The sequence below is a fragment of the Aquarana catesbeiana genome, linkage group LG05, assembly GCF_042186555.1.
Source record: "Aquarana catesbeiana isolate 2022-GZ linkage group LG05, ASM4218655v1, whole genome shotgun sequence".
In the NCBI taxonomy this organism is placed as follows: domain Eukaryota; kingdom Metazoa; phylum Chordata; class Amphibia; order Anura; family Ranidae; genus Aquarana; species Aquarana catesbeiana.
The window spans coordinates 159,402,716-159,417,726 of NC_133328.1; positions in this window are offsets into that span (position 1 = coordinate 159,402,716).

The window sequence follows — 15,011 nt, forward strand, 5'->3', positions numbered from 1 at the left end:
TATTGCAGCTTACTAATTCTTTGACCACCAGGTGGAAAATTAAAATAAAAGCCTAAAAAAAGCGAATGCAGCTGCCGCATCTGTCCTGTAAGTCTGTCGAGACAAACCATTTAACAGTGACAGGTGTGCTTACAGTGGTCAGCTTTTATTTATGTAAACCCTTTATCCCTAAATAAACCAAACTGTTGCTGTAACTAATAGAGTTAGCTGGAAGCTGGGGTTTGAAATTCGTTTGTGTATCCAAATCTGCTAGTCCTTCTAACGCTACCCTCCCCCAAGACTAACGCTGCTGTCCAAAGGTTGTCTTTGTTTCTCCTTCATCCAGAGTGTAGGCACTGTAAGGTCCGGTTCACACTGGTGTGACATACGCTCCGACTTTGGGAGCACATGTCGCTTGATGCGTATATATTAATGGTTCTCTGAGAGCCGTCTTAACTGGTCTTCCACAAGTCAGTCCGACTTTGAGAAAGGTTCCTGCACTACTTTGGTTCGACTTCAGCTCATTCATTATTATTGAAGCCGAATCAAAGTCAGATCATCATCTTAACTGGTCCGACTTTGGCGTATGACTTGTGCTATGAGGATCTGGAAGGGGAACCCCATGCCAAAATAACATTTAAAAAAAAAAGCGTGCAGCCCCCCCATTCCATATGAGGCCCTTCAGGTCAGGCATGGATCTTGAAGGGAAACCCTACGCCAAAAAAAAAAAAGGCGTGGGGTTGGATTTTAACCACTTAAGGACTGGGAGGATTTACCCCCTTAATGACCAGGCCATGTTTTGCAATACAGTAGTGCAAATGACAATTGCGTGGTTATGTAACGTTGTACACAAACAAAATTTATGTCCTTTTTCCCACAAATAGAGCTTTTGATGGTATTTGATTACCTCTGCTTTTATTTTTTGCACTATAAACAAAAAGTGAAAAATTAAAAAAAAAAACAATATTTTTTACTTTTTGCTAGAATATCCCCAAAGAATGTAAGAAAAAAAAAAAATCTTCATCAGTTTAAGCCAGTGTGAATTCTTCTACATATTTTTGGTAAAAAAAAAATCACAATAAGCGTATATTGATTGGTTTGCGCAAAAGTTATAGCATCTACAAAATAGGGGTTATATTTATGGCATTTTTATTATTTTTTTTTATACTAGTAACGGCGGTGATCAGCGATTTTTAGCGGGACTGCGACATTATGGCGGACAGATCGGACACTTTTTTGGGACCATTGACATTTATTTAACGATCAGAGCTAACAATAGCCACTGATTACTGTATAAATGTCACTGGCAGGGAAGAGGTTAAGTGTTCCCTAGGGGGTGATCAAGGGGTTAAGTGTTCCCTAGGGAGGTGTTTCTAACTGGGGGGGGTGTACTGACAGGGAGTAGAGAGATCGTTATTCCTGATCACTAGAAACAGCAGATCTCTCTGCTTCCCCTGCCTAGAGCTCTTAAAGCGGCCAATGTACACCTGCGGTGATTTTATGCAGCCATGCCAACCTGCTGCAGTATAATGGCGGCTGGTCGGCAAGCAGTTAAGGGAACCCCTACGCCAAAAACCCCACCCCAGAGCACCTTGTCCCCATGTTGATGGGGACAAGGGCCTCTTCCTGACAACCCTGGGCAGGGTTGTGGGGGGGTTTGTGGGCAGAGGGTGTTAACAAGGGAGCCTCCAGATCCTTACCCCCACCCTATGTGAATGAGTAGGGATATATTGTACCCCTATTCATTCACCCCAAAAAGTGTCAAAAATAAATAAAACCAGTACACAGGTTTTAGACAAAGTTCTTTATTAAATTAGCTTCAATGTGTCTTCTCCCTCTGCTTCGTCTCTCCCTGAAGGGACTGTTCTTGTCGGATCCCGTTAATTGAAGTCGTCTCACTTCCATGTCGGAGCAGTGTGAACCCAGTCTAATACAGGAGGTGTGTTATTGGCCAAATCACCAGATGAAAACAAAGGGAAGAAAGCCTAAGAAAAAAAAAAAAAAAAAGAATGCAGCCACCACATTTGATTAAGCTACAATGTTACATTTATGGTTTTGGGCTTAATACCGCTTTAAGTTTCTGAACAGATTTCCTGTTCTATCAGCTGCTGCCAGCACTCTCCTGAACAGAGTCAGTCCCCAAGGACTCTGCACAACTTGCTCTTCTAGCCTGAAGAAAGATCATGAGGATGTCATTCTCAAGAGTTTTATACTGCATTGAAGTTGGGAGCTTTGTAAAAAGAAAAAAATGAAAGAAAAACATTCTTAAAAAGATACAATTGTGTGTTTTTGGTGTAGTTTTTTTTAATGAAAGTTTTATAAGATTATAACCTATTTGATATTTCTTTATACTATTTTTTTTTTTTTTTTTTTACAAATAAATCTTTTAGAAAGCTCAAACCTAAAAAGCATGCTAGGCTATCTAATCTGAAAGCCCAGCACTACAAACATGCTTTCTACTGGCAGACTCTGCTAGTCCACTAGCTTTTTGGTGGTAAACTGTGCTAACCGGTATTCAACAGTTTCAGAAATGTCAGTAATGGTATATTCTGCATCTCTGAAAGTATGAGTTTTCTTTAGCAAAAGTTAAATATATTATAGGAAAGCACATAATCACTTACTGTATATACAGAAAGCAGGCAAATGGACATGGAGGAGGATGTAGAGAAAAAGCTGCATTGCAGAAGATGCTACATAAAAGGCAACATTTGCTCTCTCACATCACTAATACTCCTCTGTTTAGACCAAAGGTCACCCTGCTATTATTGCCTTTGCCAGAGACCTACATGGGGAAATTCAACAAAGCGTATGCAACACTTTTCTATTGGCCCATTAGAAAGTACTGCACCTAATTCATGGAAGCTTTACAACAGTTTTTATGCATATATTCGCCAGCACTCGATGGATTGCTAAATAGCGTCCAAAATCTTTATTGAAGAACTATCACATAACAGAAGACGATGCAGTATTTCAAAGCTGTGTCTGACCCCTTTGTCAGGCATGTGATCACATTCTTGACGAAGGGCTTCTGCAGGGCTCTGAAACGTTGCACTATATCTTCTGTGATGCGATTGTTCTTCAATAAAGATTTGGGCTGCTGTTCAATGATCTGTCCTGTGCTGGAGAATATATGTATATGATCTGTGATGTCTCCAGTTACACCTGGTTGTTGCTTCATCACTTGCTACTCTTAAACTTTATTCAGGAAAGTGTGGAATGGGAATATTGACACTAATGGTTAACAGTTCTAACACCTACGACATCCAGACACAGACTTGTAAAGAACAAGCCATAAAGAGGTCCATAAAATGGCAGAATAATCAGTTGAAGGGTGGATGGGAAAGACACATATGGTCACTGGCATCTCTTCATAAGGAGTCTGGGAATTCCTTGATATGCATTCAAAGTAATTGAAAGGGTGGCAGATCAGTATGAGGTAAAAAAAAAACAAACCTACACTGGTTTATTGCAGACTCACTTACATGTAAAACTCCTGGGTGCTGTTCACATGACTGGTGTGGTGGGCTAAGAAGCTACAGCAATCTGGATGGACTGGTGGATATCTGCAGCACAGGTAGGGACCCATTGTGAATAGAATTGGCAGCATCTTGAGCCTTCACTCGTGCTACTGACAGGAGACTAAGAACAAGCAAGGGGGGGGCTGAAATGCATTTCGCAGGCACCGTCTCCATCGGAAAAGCCTGCCCCATGGAAAAAGTATAGCTTATAAGTTGTTAGCATGGCGCACTATAAACTGATCAAAAACAGGTGGGCAGAGCCAGCCACACGATAGCCAACTTCTGAAAACAGCCCAAAATAAGAGCATGTATGAGAGCAAGATGAAGAAAAAGGGGAAAATTAAGTTTAAAAGAAATAAGGAGTGGAAGCAGGAGTATACTGCCACACAGATACCTGCTCCAGTCCACCCAATCAGCATATATAAAATGGTGCAGATGCTGTATAGAGGACGTTGGGCCTTCAGGCCATCCTCATGAAGTCTGTTTCTGATTGTTTGGTCAGAGACATTCACACCAGTGGCCTGCTGTAGGTCATTTTGTAGGGCTCTGGCAATGCTCATCCTGTTCCTCCTTGCACAAAGAAGCCGATACCACTCCTGCTGATGGGTTAAGGACCTGTCTAGCTCTTCTAAAGTAACTGCGTGTCTCCTGGAATCTCCTCCATGCTCTTGAGACTGCTGGGAGACACGGTAAACCTTCTGCCAGTGGCATGTCTTGATGTGCCATTCTGGAGGAGTTGGACTGTTTGTGCAACCTCTATAGTGTCCAGGTATTGCCTTGTGCTACCAGTAATGACACTGACCCTAGCCAAATTTAAAACTAGTGAAAAACAGTCAGACAAGATGAGTAGGGGGGAAAAAAAAATGTCAGTGGCCTCCACCTGTAAAAAACATTCCTGTTGTGGAGGTTGTCTCATTGTTGCCCATCTAGGGCACCTGTTGGGAATTTCATTAACACCAAAGCAGCTGAAACCGATTAACCCCCTCTGCAACTTAACTGACAAGATCAATATCCCAGGAGTTTAATTGGCTTGATGCTATATTAAATACTCAGCATAAATGAGTACACCCCAACAGATTTGTCAAAAAACCTTTACTTTCCTTTCAGGATCAACATTTTCTATGGGACACAATACTACAAAATGTTCCCATAAATGCGGGCATTGGTTACAACCAAGATTTGTTATTTGCACACACAAAAAAGTATTTTTTCTAACAAATTAATTTAAGACCATGTTGCAAAAATGAGTACACCCCAATGAAAGTCTCAGGAGCAGAGCTAAATTTTAGGAAACAAAATCCTAATTAACAAGAATTGAACTATAGGTGAGTCGAATTATTCATTAAACAGGTGCCCAGCAGACAGTTGTTTATAAAAGGGCGTTACTTAAAGAAAACCCCTTTCCATTTCATGGTGTCAGCAATGGCACCACATGGCAGAGAAATGTCACAAGGCCTGAGAAAGAAAATAATTTCTTTACACAAGAAAGGTGAAGGCTACAAGAAGATCACCAAAGCTTTACTTAGAATACTGAAGCAAAAAAGATACAAATATTTAACAAGGATGGAACTGCAACCATCTCACAGAGATGTCCAGGCTGTCCACGGATGTTAACGCCTCGACAGGAGCGTCTTCTGATGAGAAGGGATGAAGAAAATGGCCATGCAAGTTTACTGCAGTTAGTTAAAGAAGAAAGCCAAACTGGGGTGATTGTTTCCCCTGACACAATACGGTGCACGCTGCAGAGGAATGGCATGCATGGGTGTCATCCATGAAGGAAGCCTCTCCTAAAGCCAATGCACAAAAAAGCCTGCCTAGAATTTGCCAGGGCCCATGCTGAAAAAGACCACTGGGACTCAGTACTCTGAAGTGATGAGACCAAGATGAATGTTTTCAGAACTGTATGGCTTCAAAACTGTATGGTGTTGCAAAGTACAAAGAAAAATGCATGGTGCCTACAGTGAAACATAGTGGTGGTAGTGTCCTTCTGTAGGGCTTCACAAGTGCTGCTGGTGTTGGGGAGCTGCATTTCATTGATGGTATCCTGAATTCACAGATGTACTGCTCTGTATTGAAAAAAAAGATGCTACTATCACTCCGTGCTAGGGTTGCACTGTTGCCACTTTTTTAAGACCAAGTATAAGTACCGATACATGTTTATAAATAAAAAAAAATATTTTACAACAATAAAATATTAATAATAACAACCACAATAAATGTAAAATTACACATCCAACCAAAATTGCAAAACAGTAAAAAAATATTACCGTGCATAGTTTAATCATGGGGGACAACAGTATGGGTTAGATTAACAGGCAATCTAGCAATTAGAATTATTATTTCTCAAAAGTTAATGGCAAGTTCTTTTTAAGGAACAGAAGCATCTCCATGTTCAGCCATAAGCCTGTTTCTGCTATCAGTAAGGACGTTAGATGCTAACCTGAACAGTCTTTCACTTTCCACACTACTGCATGGAGCAGAAAGATATTTTTGGGCCATTTTAGCCAGAGATTAAAATCTCAGTTTATTAACTGCCAAGTACTTCAGGGATTTCTCTGAACGAGGTACAGTGATCTCTACCAGGTAAGCTTCCAGCTGTATAGTAGCAGCTTTTGGAGCACTGTTCTCAGACGTAGATAAAGATTCACCAACAATTTCTGAAAAGACACTATCCAGACTGGTACCTGGCTGGTCACGGTGACGCCTTTTTGGAAGCTGGTTCTTCATGCTGCTCCTCAGATACAATTGCCTCTTCAGAAATGTTTTGCAGTTCCGGTATGTACATTTCTTTCACCTCTCTGGAAGTGCATTACCGAAAAATCGATCTTTATAGCTAGAATTAAGAAAAAAATAAGTCACAATGAATGAATGCAGCATATTCTTTTTGTGAATTAAGAAAAAAATAGAGCATTACACCAAAAACTAATAGCTAACTAAAAAAAAATAATAATTACTCTAGTTTCTTACATTTTAAAATGTTAAACAACATTTCATTTTTTTATTTCATTATTTATGAGCAAATGTAAAGCTTATTTTTTTCTGCTATAATTAAATATGAAAAATAACATTACCTTGTATCGAGTAAAGTGGGTTTCACTCAGTACCAGAGAAGCGCTTCTGCAAAGCAGCAAGCAAAGTGCTTTTCATTGTTTTGATACCATGGCCCTCATCCACTTTTAATAAAACTTTCTGTAGCACTGTGACTGCAGGAATTACATCAGAGGTAAACGCAACTGAATAACTCACTTGGCGAGTCATCTCTTCAGAGGGAGCCAGGATATTGATCATCTTCTCCATCAGATTCCACTGATTGCAGTAATGGTGGCAGGGAGCTCATGTTCAGACAAATACACTCCAAGGGAGAATCCGGCATGTAAAATGTGCTGTTCCAACGAGTCTGCACGTCTTGTTGGGCTCTTCTTAGGTCCAACTTAGATGTAGCTTGGTTGACCAAGCTACATTTGGATGTCCTGCAGCCAAGAGTATGCCAGGTTAGAATGTTTGAAGTGGCCAATTATTCTGTGCCCCAACTCCCACAGCATCTGCAATGGTGCGCTGTGATAACAGTCCCTCTGAGCCAGCCAGCTGCAGTGTATGTGCCACACATGAAATACTGGGAAGTCCAGCATCTTCCATAACTTTATGGCATTGTCCCAGACCACAACATGAACAGAACTTTTGGGAATCTTCAAAGTCTGAAGCATTTCCTCAAGTATGTTCGCTATTGCCTGACCAGTGTGGGAGCTTTCAAATTTCGTAGCCTGGACCTGATGCAGAGAGAATTTGCCATCTATCCACTGTGCCATTAAGCTGATGAGAGACAGTGGACTCACACTACTGCTCCAGAAGTCAGTGGTGAAGCTAATGGCCTTTATGTCCTCCTGCAACATGATGGTAGTATGCTTTTTAACCACTTATGGACCGCCCGCCGCAGGTTTTATGGCAGCTGTTTGAAGGAGAATATCGTTGTTATGGCAGCAGCTAGCTGCCATAACCCCAGTATCCTCGTCTTCAGCGGGCGGTCCGCTACAAGATAAAAGTGGTCTCTGCGGCAGAATCACTGCAAGATCACTTTTAGTGGTGGTGGGAGAGGGCACCCCCCGATCCGTGCCCTCCACCGCTTACCGGAGCCGTCGGCGGAGGCAATCGCGTCCTGTCTCCTGTCAGGTATGGAGACGAGTGAGGGGAAGATGGCCCCCACCCGTCTCCATACAATTGCTGGGAGGAAGCGACGTCAAAACGTCACTTCCGCCCACAGCTCTTAAAGGGCCATTTTTTATTTAAATAATTTTTTTAAATTACAATTTTTTTTAATTGCATTTTAGTCTAAAGATGAGATCTGAGGTCTTTTTGACCCCAGATCTCATATTTAAGAGGTCCTGTCGTGCTTTTTTCTATTACAAGGGATGTTTACATTCCTTGTAATAGGAATAAAAGTGTAAAAATAAAAGGTAAAACAAATAATAATTAAAAAAAAAATTTTAAACGTGCCCCGTCCCGATGAGCTCGCGTGCAGAAGCGACCACATACGCGAGTAGTGCCTGCATATGAAAACAGTGTTCAAACCACACATGTGAGGTATTGCCACGATCGGTAGAGTGAGAGCAATAATTCTAGCCCTAGACCTCCTCTGTAACTTAAAACATGCAACCTGTAGAATTTTTTTAAGCGTCACCTATGGAGATTTTTAAGGGTAAAAGTTTGTCGCCATTCCACGAGCGGGCACAATTTTGAAGCGTGACATTTTGGGTATCAATTTACTCAGCGTAACATTATCTTTCACAATATAAAAAAAATTGGGCTAATTTTACAGTTGTCTTATTTTTTTTATTCAAAAAAGTGATTTTTTTTCCGAAAAAGTGCGCTTGTAAGACTGCTGCGCAAATACGGTGTGAAAAAAAGTATCGCAATAACCGCCATTTTATTCTCTAGGGTGTTAGAAAAAAATATATATAATGTTTGGGGGTTCTAAGTAATTTTCTAGCAAAAAAAACAGTTTTAAACATGTATGTAAAAAATAATTCTGCGCTGCCCTTAGTGCAAGCAGCTAACACAACAATATGATATAGAAAAACAATGGAAAAACAAAATGGGCTTTCCAAATCATTGGACCGGGAACAACCAGCTATCCACCAGCTAAGAGGCAATCCTTGCTGGGAGGTTTCATGGAAGGCGTCGGTCAAACTTCCATGGATGTGGCGAGGGCAATTATAGAGAGGGAGAACAAAAAGGGCCACATACCATAATTCCGTTTAAAATTACAAAAAGGTTTAATGAAGATGGAACACTTACAATAGATAAAACGAGCGCTTTTTAAAAACAAATGGCAGCAGTGGATGTCTATGGAGACGACATTGTTCCCGGTCCAATTATTTGGAAAGCCCAAGTGTCTACCCTTATCCGTTGTTTGCACAATACAGCTTGTTTGACTCATTGAACGTATGTTCATTTGGGTTCAAACATTTCGGTAAGCCTTTTGTTTATCGGTGGTGATTCCCCTCACTGTAGCCACTTGTTTCCGTGACTGTTTGGATACCAATAAGAAGCTTTGAACGGTTCACCGTTTTGAATGTTTTTTGAATATTGTCATATTGTTTTTTTGACCTTCTCAGACTTTTAGTCACTTACCCACATGGATCATCATTTATGTCTATATTGCATTATTTAGAGCATTTGGGTTTATTGTTTAATATTTGATCCGATTTGTATTCGTTTCAATTTTCACATCACACACAGGCCTATACATGTTGTTTTTCCATTGTTTTAAGCATGTAAACACCAAAATCTCAAAACGAGGCTGGTCCTTAAGTGGTTAACTGTGTCATGGAAATGCAGTAAGATGACGTCTGTTATGTAGCAGCGACTAGGAATGTCATACTTCGGCTCCAACACATTAAGAAATTGATGAAAACACATGTTGTCAACAATTGAAAGAGGTTGATCATCCAGAATAATAAATTGGGTGCATGCCTCTGTTATTTTTACAGCTCTGGGGTTGTCTCTTGACAGCTTTTCTCTTCTGGCTAAAGTCTGCTAAAGAGTTGGCTGCTGAGTTCTACTGCTAGCAATAGCAGTAAATTCTCCATGCTCACTTTTATGTTTTAATTTGAAATGCTTTATCAGATTACTGGTATTGTAAGAATTGATTTTTGTACCTCCTCTTGATAATTTTACAGAACAAAGTTTACAGTCTGCAATCCGTGGGTTGTCCTCGTTAATTTTAAAATACTTCCCCACAGCTGACATTCTGCTGGTGTCTCTGTGCAGTGTGCACTGAAAGGCTCTGATAATTTGCTCGACCTTGAAGGAAAAAAACCCAAAATAAAAAATTACAAGCGCAGTGTCCACTGTTTATTTTACTAATTTAATACAGGGCATATTGCACTTTTACCCCATTCCTGCCCAGTCCAATTTTCAGCTTTCAGTGCTATCACACTTTGAATGACAATTGTGCACTGCACAGTCATGCTTTACTGTACCCAAATTAATATATTTTTTAAATTTTCTTTCACACAAATAGAGCTTCTTTTGGTGGTATTTATTTAATCAACGCTGGGTTTTATTTTATGCTTAAAAAAAAATAGTTTTTCTTTGTTTCTTTGTTGTAAATACTTTTTCTCCTTTGCTGATGTGCACTAATGAGGCTGCACTGATCGGATTAGGTAGCACTGATGAGGCCCTAATTTGCAGCACTGATTGGATTAGGTGGCACTGATGGGGTAGGACTGATGAGGAGGCCCTAATATGCAGCACTGATAGGATTAGATGGCACTGATGAGGAGGCACTAATATGCAGCACTTATGGGCACTGAACTGATGTGTGGCACTGATATGCACCGCAGCACTAATAGGTGGCACTGACTGATGGGAGGCACTAATATGCAGCACTGATGGACACTGAACTGATATGGGGCAAGGATCGGTGGCACTGATACGTGGCACTGACTGATGGGCAGTGCACTGATAGGTGGCACTGATTATGCAGCACTGAGCACTGATAGGTGGCATTGACTGATGGGCACTGATAGGTGGCACTGATCAGCACTGAGTGATGGGCACTGATATGCAGCACTGATAGCGATGGGTGGCGCTGATAGGGCAGTTGCTGACATAATAATGAGATGAGAGTGAGACAGGATTTTGCAATACTAGTAGCCTAGTACAAATGCTGCGACACCCATCTTGGTACACCCTGCCCTTATAGTTAGTGAACTATATGGGCTGGGTGTAACAAGATGTCCGCTGCAGGCTTACTGCGGCCGAGTGCAAAGTGTACCAAGATAGGCGGCGCAGTGTTCAACCTCTGACTGAAACACGGAACTTCACTTTCATTACCGAATGCGACGGCCCAGGTCGCTGATTCTGACGGTGCACGCGGCTGTCCCCCAGGCCAGCTTACCTTCTGCTGATGCCAGCCTGTTGAGGACTCGCGCTCTGCTCCACTCTCTCCGCCCACTGACTTCCAGGAGCACCTCTTCACTCCCAAGTATCGGATTAGGCATTGGGAGCATTTGCACAAGTACAAATACCTGTGCAAATGCTCAGTATAGGCACCGATACTAGTATCGGTATTGGTGCAACCCTACTCTGTGCCCTTGGTCGTGGTGCACTTCTCCAACATGACCCAAAACACACATGTAAGGCCACTGTTGCATTTCTGAAGAAGAACAAGGTGAAAGTGATTCAGTGGCCAAGTATGTCTCCTGATCTGAACCCAATCAAACGCCTACAGTATGGGGAATTCTGAAGAGACCAGTTGAGCATCGCTCTCCATCCAGCATCCAGGTTTTAAAAGAGGTTGTTCTTGAAAAATGGAAAAAGATAGATATTGCAATGTCACCAACTTCTTCATGCCATGCCTAGAAACTTGGTGCTGTCCTTACAAATCATGGAGGTCATACAAAATACTAAATGTAGTAGTTTTTGTTGTGGGGTTTATTCATTTTTGCATCAACTAATTTGAGCAAAACTGAAGATTTTGTCATCTAAGTTTTATATTATTAACCTTACTTTCATGTAATGGAGCTAAACAAATGTTCTATAAAACTCAGTTTTGTCAAAATTTTGGAAATTGTTCTTGTGTACATTGAAATATTGATTCAAATTTCAAAAGGGGTGTACTTTATGTTGAGCAATGTATATATAAATAAAGTTTGGATATAAACATGAGGATAGAGATGATAAGAAGCCCTGCTAGTATATTCAGAAGGAGATGTCAGCAGTCACAGTCTCTGTATTCTCCCACTACAGGTTTCCCATAATAAACAATCCAGGGGACTTTACAAGATGCCCCCGCTACCCTCATAGCAAACAAACACCGCCAATAGCAACCTCTGATTGCTTGCTATTGGCAACATGTAGGTATACTTGTTCTAAAGAACATAGGGCCCTATACATTTTTGTTTGTTTAGCAATAGAATAAAAACCCAAGTGGTGATTAAATACCACCAAAAGAAAGCTCCATTTGTGTGAAAAAGATAAAAATTTCATTTGAGTACAGTGTAGCATGGCTGCGCAATTGTCATTCAAAGTGTGACAGCGCTGAAAGCTAAAAATTGGTCTGAGCAGGAGGGGGGTTTAAGTGCCCAGTAAGCAAGTGGTTAAAATAGGACTATTGTCAATTATTTTTTTTTCTAATCCAGCACTGCCTATACACTTTCATAAACCACCCATGCACGGAAAATACACTTTAAACCCTAATGGTGGACATACAAGCTTTGATAAATTATCAATTTCTTTTTTGATTGGTTATTCCTATTAAAGGAGATCAATCTATAGATGGTAACCCATTCAATCAATATAACACATTTGGGTAAGTGGATTTCAATAGAAAGGCTACAATTGTAATACATCATAAATGCAATCAAATGCATTTCCGTTTCCATCATGTAATCCCATAACATGATTGGTCACAATAGTAGAGTGGTTTAGATCCCGCTCACAAGTCTTTATCACTGTCTGGGTCCCCATTGTGGAGATTTACCTCTCACTTCCTCTGGGGTCAGAAGGATAGGAAGTGAGCAGAATATGTCTCATAGCTACCCAGACAGCAATAAATAAGGGGATAAGGAGCATATACTGTACACACGGTGGCCAATGTGAATTGCAGAGTCTCTTTCCAGGGATGAATGCTTTAGGGAACTACTAGGATTCCCCCAAATGGTTAAAAGGGAACTCATCCTGAGAGAAATATAAAGGTGTATATTGTTGCCCGTCCTCTGAAAATGCTAGACTCCTGGCTGGCTCTGGCTTCCATGCTTCCTGCATCACCGCATGTTTATTCAGAACTTCTGTTCCTACTTGATCCTAATCAACGATGGAGAATGAACACAAACCAATGGATCAGGATAAAAGCCAGGCAACTAGTATATTCAGAAGATGTCACAGTCTCTATTCTCCCACAATAAACAATCCAGGGGACTTTACAAGATGCCCCCGCTACCCTCATAGCAAACAAACACTGTCAATAGCAACCTCTGATTGCTTGCTATTGGCAACATGTAGGTATACTTGTTCTAGAGAACATAGGACCCTACATGACATGTCAGCTAAAAAAGGTAAAACAACCTTGCCATAGCAACCATTTTGCTTACATACCTGAGCTTTTATAAAAAATAAAAAGCCTCCCGCTGTCTATATTGCAGCTTAGGTTTGTAAACATCTACACAAACTTGTTGCCATGGCAACAAGGCTGTTGACCTTTTTAGCATCTATAGGGCCAGGCTCGCTCACCCTGGGCAGCACAGTGGTGTAGTGGCTAGCACTCTCACCTCGCAGGAAAAAGTCAACCAGGTTGCTGGTTCAAACCCCAACCACGACACTTCCTTCCTGGAGTTTGCATGTTCTCCCTGTGCCTGCGTGGGTTTCCTCCGGGCTCTCCGGTTTCCTCCCACACTTAGAAAAGACATGCTGCTAGGGTACTCACTCATCTTTTGCTTTTTACTGCCTGTCAACTTCATGCTAAAGTGTTCCTAAGCATTTTCTTATCCACCTTAATAAATTTAAGGTTTAAGAGTCTGGGTGATAGAAACCATCCCTCTTTGTGATTCCAAGCTGTAAGATTCCAGAGGCTCTGCCGTAGTGAAACCTACTGGCTTTTCACATTGAACACTTTGGCACTGGAGGGTTAAATGAAGAACTAGCAATCAATACCATTTTATGAAATAATTAGGGTTTGTCTCGCTCATCCCTTACATATAATTATCTCATTTTCGATATTTTCAGGCGTTTGTTTTCTTAAGTCGCAGGGCTTCTTACCATTTCTATACTCATTTTTATATCCAATCTTTATTGAAATAGACGTGTTTGTATATACAGTATCTCACAAGTGGGTACACCTCACATTTTTGTAAATATTTTATTATATCTTTTCATGTGACAATACTGAAGAAATGACACTTTGCTACAATGTAAAGTAGTGTGTGTACAGCTTGTATAACAGTGTAAATGTGGTGTCCCCTCAAAATAACTCAACACACAGCCATTAATGTCTAAACCTCTGGCAACAAAAGTGAATACACCCCGAAGTGGAAATGTTGAAATTGGGCCAAATTAGCCATTTCCCCTCCTCGGTGTCATGTGACTTGTTAGTGTTACAAGGTCTCAGGTGTAAATGGGGAGAAGGTGTGTTAAATTTAGTGTTATTGCTCTCACTCTCTCATACTGGTATGAGTGCTGCCAGCATTGCTGCCAAGGTTGATGGGGTGGGGGTCAGCCTGTCAGTGCTCAGACCATATGCCGCATGCTGCATCAAATTGGTCTGCATGGATGTCGTCTCAGAAGGAAGCCTCTTCTAAAGATGATACACAGCATGTTGTCGCAGGAAATGGGTAAAGAGGAGCAATTCTCCAAGACCTGGACCTCATGGTCTATGTTTCCATATTCCTCAGAATTTATTCCTTGGGCTGCAGAGGAATCCACCAACACAACTGTCTAGCCTAAGTGGAATGTCTCTCTCTTACTATCTACCTACCATACTGCCTTGCCCCCTCTGTCCTCATCTTCATCCCCCTCTTCACTTTATATGTTAAACCACCACCCAAAACATAATTTTTAGTCTCACCAGACAGAAATTGTGAGCAGAAATTGGGAGCTACACATAGCGTTTCACCCTAAGAGAAATCTTGATTAGTACATCAACAAAAGCCCTAGCATATTTGTAATAAGTGGGCACCGCTCATTGAGTGGATAGTGGTGCTCAATGACCCTTAAGAAGTCATGATTGACGATATAGCTACACAGGCTTGTATATCAAACTAGAATAATTGAAGCTAACAAACTCCATACTATTTGAGATGTTTTGGCACAGATATTAAAAGGATGCTTATCTCTTTATATGTGTTACTGAATGATATATTTGTGTACTGTACACATTTTCTTTCGCAATCAAATAAGATTGAATTAAAGATGATACATCCTGTAAACAGTTTGCTGAAGACAAGCAGACTAAGAACATGGAATACTGGAACCATGTCCTGTAGTCTGATGAGACCAAGATAAACTTATTTGGTTCAG